This window comes from Malania oleifera, chromosome 4 (genome assembly GCF_029873635.1).
Source record: "Malania oleifera isolate guangnan ecotype guangnan chromosome 4, ASM2987363v1, whole genome shotgun sequence".
NCBI lineage: Eukaryota > Viridiplantae > Streptophyta > Magnoliopsida > Santalales > Ximeniaceae > Malania > Malania oleifera.
Genome location: NC_080420.1, coordinates 29,098,135 through 29,104,134, shown reverse-complemented (window position 1 = coordinate 29,104,134; position 6,000 = coordinate 29,098,135).

Genomic DNA, 6,000 nt, shown 5'->3' with positions numbered 1-6,000 from the left:
AGTTGCTCCTGGGTTTTTGCATCTTACCTCCCCATTTTTCAAACACTTCTAGCTCCAAACTATTAATATTCTGGACATGTACCACAATTCGATCAACACAATTTGAAGTTTGGAGTACTGGACTTTGAATGTGAAGTCTAACCTCCTCCTTAGTAATACTATTTCTTTTGCACAAAGTGTTTTTTGTGGGAGAGAGGCAGATTGTGTATGCTATTTTTAGTAGACATTGAACTGGTAGGAAGTTTGTCGTACAAAGAAAAAGGGCATTGTGTTCAAATTAGATTTTCTGATTTTGAGAAGGCGTGTGATTGAGCTAGTTGGGAGTTCCTGGATAGAGTGCCTTTGAGGAAGGGGTCAGGTGTTACGTGGAGAAATTGGATAGGGGGCTGTTTATCTAATGGCTAATGCTTATTTTTTTGTGATTATTAATGGGTACAATAGTAGTTATAGATCTTCCTGGGGGTTTAAGCAAGAAGATTCTCTTTCCCCATTTTTATTTGCTTCTTATGGAGGATGTTTTGAGCGAAATGATAGAAAGGGCTGCTGATAGGGAGTTGTGAGGGGGATCAAGGTGAGCAGAGAGAAGGTGGTACTGTCTCATTTGTAGTTCACTCATGATACAATTATTTTACTTGATGGCATGTTAACACATTTTTTAACATCCTCACAATTCTTCAAATTTTTAGGTCTACGGGAAAAAAAAAAAGTGGTGTTGGGTCAGTTAGCTTAGCTCTGAAAGGATTATGAAGCTAACTTCCTAACTAGATGTGGTATTTTATATGATGGTCTGTATAAACTGAAACAGTCACTCTTTGAAAAAAAAAAAAAAGTTCCATGACGAGGAAGAATTTAGACCCTAAATATATGTAAACCACCAATATGGATTGGAATCTCTAAAATCAAGAAAAACTAATATAGAAAAAAACTCACCCTAAACATATGTGAACCACCAATATGGATAATCTTTAAAATCAAACAAAACTAGTATAGAAAACAACTTAACTAGCCAATCCTTACAAGAAGGTCCGCATGTGTCCCAAATCATAATTTGACTGTTTGACGCACTCGAAAAGGGTTCGTAGATTCCCATCTACTTCTAATAACAAACTAAATGTAATTAATAAAGCAGATATCACCAAAAAGTCAAGGGGCGGGAGGGACTCATTACACACACACACACACACACACAAACATGTGTATATCAGTACCCAAAACAATAGCAATGTCAATCATTTTGCAATAATTTCACATGCTTATATCATAAAATTTATATTTATTCAGTTAGTAAATTTTCTTTTTATACCATAATATTTTATTGAATGTATCAATAGTTTTACTCTGCATCCTAAAATTGCAACATTGACATATCAACACAAACCCATCAAGAAACAACAATAGCATCTCATTGTATCCCAAAAACATGCATTAGTATGACTCAATTATAATGAAACCCAACAAGCTACCAGTAACAGAGAACCTAAAAAACAAAATAAAAATTTGCAACTCACCTCCACGGCTCCCCATTTGGTCCTCTGCGTCTGTGGATCGTGAAGGAGCTTGATCCCTGAGGCCTGAGGGAGCTTAATCTTATCGTGGAGCAGCTAGAGGCTAGAGGCGTGGAGTCAATTCGTCTGCAGAGCTGGGGATGACTAATGCCTATGGCTGTGGTCCATGGAGCCTGGAGGAGACGACGACTGGAGCTGGGGATCGTTCGCACTTCGTAGGCTCGCAGCACCGGCAGGTCCGACAAGTAGTAGCGCACCAGAGGAGAGGAGAGGAGAGGCGACTTAGGAGAGGAGAGGATTAAGATTTGAGAGAGTGAGAGCTAAGAGGTCAGAGATGAGGAAAGGGTAAGAGCCGCGATGCGGGTTAGGGGCCCTTAGGATTTTTTTGTGTTAACTGAAGTCTGAAGTAGTAGTGACAGTTTCAAAACTGTCACTAATACCCTATTATTAGTGATGGTTCTCCCAAACCATCACTAATACCCTTAACTAATTTTTTAAAATAATTTTTTAAATAAAAACACTAGTAGAGAGGGTTTCAAAACCGTCACTAATACCCTTAATTATTTCTTTTTAAAAAAATTTTAAATGAAAACACTAGTAGTGACAGTTTCAAAACCGTCACTAATACCCCCTTATTAGTGACGGTTCTCCAAAACCGTCACTAATATCCTTAACTATTTATTTTTTAAAATTTTTTAAATAAAAAAACTAGTAGTGATAGTTTCAAAACCGTCACTAACACCCTCTTATTAGTGACGGTTCTCTCAAACCGTCACTAATACCCTTAACTATTTCTTTTTTAAAATTTTTTAAATGAAAACAATAGTAGTGACGGTTTCAAAACCGTCACTAATACCCCCTTATTAGTAACGGTTCTCCCAAACCGTCACTAATATCCTTAACTATTTCTTTTTTAAAATTTTTTAAATGAAAAAACTAGTAGTGACAGTTTCAAAACCGTCACTAATACCCTTAACTATTTCTTTTTTAAAATTTTTTAAATGAAAACACTAGTAGTGACGGTTTCAAAACCGTCACTAATACCCCCTTATTAGTAACGGTTCTCCCAAACCGTCACTAATATCCTTAACTATTTCTTTTTTAAAATTTTTTAAATGAAAAAACTAGTAGTGACAGTTTCAAAACCGTCACTAATACCCTTAACTATTTCTTTTTTAAAATTTTTTAAATGAAAACATTAGTAGTGACAGTTTCAAAATGTCACTAATATCCCCTTATTAGTGACGGTTCTCCCAAGCCATCACTAATACCCTTGATTATTTCTTTTTTAAAATTTTTTAAATGAAAAAACTAGTAGTGACGGTTCTCCCAAACCGTCACTAATATCCTTAATTATTTATTTTTTTAATTTTTTTTAAATAAAAACACTAGTAGTGACGGTTCTGAAACCGTCACTAATACCCTAGAATCGTCGCCAATATTCTCCTAGAAAAATTTTTGCACAGAAATTGTTTACCGCGCTGTTTTTAGTGACAAAAGTATTATTGACAATTTTAAAACCGTCACTAATAGTGTCGTATTAGTGATGGCTAGTAAACCCGTCACTAATGCTTAAACTATTAGTGACAGTTCCTAAAAACCGTCACTAATACCAACTTTTAGTGACAAAATTGAATTCGTCTCTAAAAACTAGTTTTTTTGTAGTGAAGCTCAATTTGATATTTTCTTAAGTTAAGCCTTGTAAAAAATCATCTTATGATTTTGACCAACAATGTCATTTTGAATTTGTTAAAATAAGATCTTAAACTCATCTTTAAGTTTTTCTATTCCAACTAGTTTATTTGTTGATCATGAATTAAGTTACTTTCTCAATTTTTAAAGGGGAATGACTTAATCCATGGAGTTTTTCATTATGAACTAGTCTTTCATCTTGGTACCTATACTTTCTTGGGTCCGATTGGTTTAATAAAGGATGCTTCCTTAATTCTCCATACTTGTTTAGTTTTCACACCTTTTCTCTTTAATGGACATTCAAACTTTATATGATCCTTTTTCTTGCATAGATAGCATATGGTGTTAGTGTAGGCATTAGAGGATGTGTTAGTATAATCTTTGGAAGTTTTCGAAAAATAACTCATGTAAAGATTCTTTTTCTTTTTATTTTCAATTCCATTAAAGCCAATGCCTTCTTTATTTAGAGACATTCTTTGTGAGCCTATCATTTTGTCAAAGTTTGTTTTTCCTTTTGTAAAGTTATAAATGCTTTTTTCTTTATCTTCAATTTAATTTTTGAGATCATTTATTTTAATGTCTTTCTTGTTATCAACCTTCTTTTTGTGATTTCTCTAATTCTAGAGATAAGTTTCGAATTTTATCCTCTAATTCATAAATATATATAAATATATATATATATATATATATGTCTTTTTTATATTCTATAGAGGATAGGGATCGAAGGTCTTCTATCATTTTTTCATTTTTTCTTTCTAATTCTTTGATTTTCAAATCCTTTTCATTTTCAACAAGATTTTTAGATTCTAACTCTTTTATTGTAGCATCACACTTATTTTCTATTTTCATGAGTTTTGAATCCTTTTCTCTTTTAGAAGTCCTAAGGCATTCTAGTTCTTTCATCATTCCTTTATTCTTATTTTCAATAAAGTATTGTGTTTGGTTACTTTGATTAGCATCTTATGTACTTTGAATAAGTCATTTTGAAGTTCTTCATAAGATGGCATGCTTTTATCATTTGATTCATTACTATCATATTCATTATCTGATTTGGATAAGGAGCTTTTCTCATTATCCCAAGCCATAAAGCAAGTATAAGCAACCTCTTGGTCACTTGATTCATTTTCCAAACTACTTGTACTCATCATGTCCCGAGTAGTTGCTTTCATGGCCTTTTTTCATTTTCTTCTTAGAGTCTTTCTTAAGTAAAGGACATTCCGATTTTAAATGTCCAGCTTTGTTGTAATTATAGCATGTAGGAGTTTTACTTCTATATTTATTTTTGCTGATTTCTTCTTCTTCTTCATCTGATTCAGATTTGGTTTCTTTTGAATTTATTTTTCCTTCTAAGGATTTTTACTAGCTTTTTAGATATGAAGGCAACTTCATCTTTATCTATTTCTTCTTCACTACTTGAGTTTTCTTTTGACACTTTGAAGGTTATTGACACTTTGAAGTTTTTCCATTCTTTTCATTCATTGATATTTCGTATGTGAGTAAAGAACCTATAAGCTCATCTAAGGAAGTGTTTTTATGGTTTCTTCCTTCAGTTATTGTAGTGACTTTTGATTCCCATTTAGGTGGCAGCCCTTTAAGAATTTTCTTTATCATCTTATAAGTAGTGTCGGTTTTTCCTAGTGCATTTAGGGAATTTATAATGTGAGTGAACCTAGAAAACATATTAGTTATGGATTTATCCGGGTTCATCCTAAAAGCTTCATATTCACTTGTAAGCATATCGATCCTATTATCCCTAACATCTATAGTGCCTTCATAAGTGACTTCCAATTTGTCCCATATTTCCTTAGTTGATTTGCAAGTCATTACTCTATTAAATTCATTAGTATCTAAAGCACAATATAAAACATTCATGGCACTAGAATTAACTTGTAGCATCTTATGATCTAAGTCTATCATATCAATTTTCTCCTTAGGAACTTGTCTTCCATCTACTAGTTTAAAAGGAATGTCACCTTCCATGACAACCTCCTAAACTTTCCAATTCATAGTTTGAAGATATATTCTCATATACTGTTTCCAAAAAGTATAGTTCAAACCACAAAAGATGGGTGGCCGAGTTGAGGATTGACCCTCTCCGAAGGGAGCTGCTCCTATGTGTGCCATTAGGATCTTTTTATAGCTACTAATTAATATTTGCTATAACCCAGCTCTGATACAAATTGAAAAGCAAGGTGTAGTCCCAAGAGGAGGGTGAATTGGATTTTAAAACTTTCTTTTAATTCCTTTTGATAATTCTTAAACTTATTTTTATTTCTTTTAACAAATTCTTGACTTGTTTGTTTAACTCTTTAATCACAAAAGAACTTAGATTCTTTTATCCAATCAACAACACTATTGCTTAGCCAAACAAGTAATCAAGCATTCAACTAAATCAATCAAACACAATGTTTAAACTAAACAACCAAATGATTTGTCAAGTATAAGTCAACTACAACACTATTTGATTAATTGAAGATTCAACACTCTTTGGAATATAAACACAATCCAATCAATATCAAACTTTAAACCATTCAACCATAATTTAATCTATATATTAGTTTCAACTTTCAGCTTTTGTTGTCAGCCCTAGGTATATAAATTTGAATCAAGCCCTGTATATATGAAATGGTTTCTTCAATGCAATCCAAAACTCAAATCCCAAACAACTCAGAATTTAAATAACTTCTTGGTTAATTTTCTTTGGGTGTTAACCAACCAATGTACTTCCTTTTGAGGTTTCCGCAAAAGTTTGATCAACCAACATACTCCCTTTCGGTTTCTACAATCCCAAATCAAAATTGAA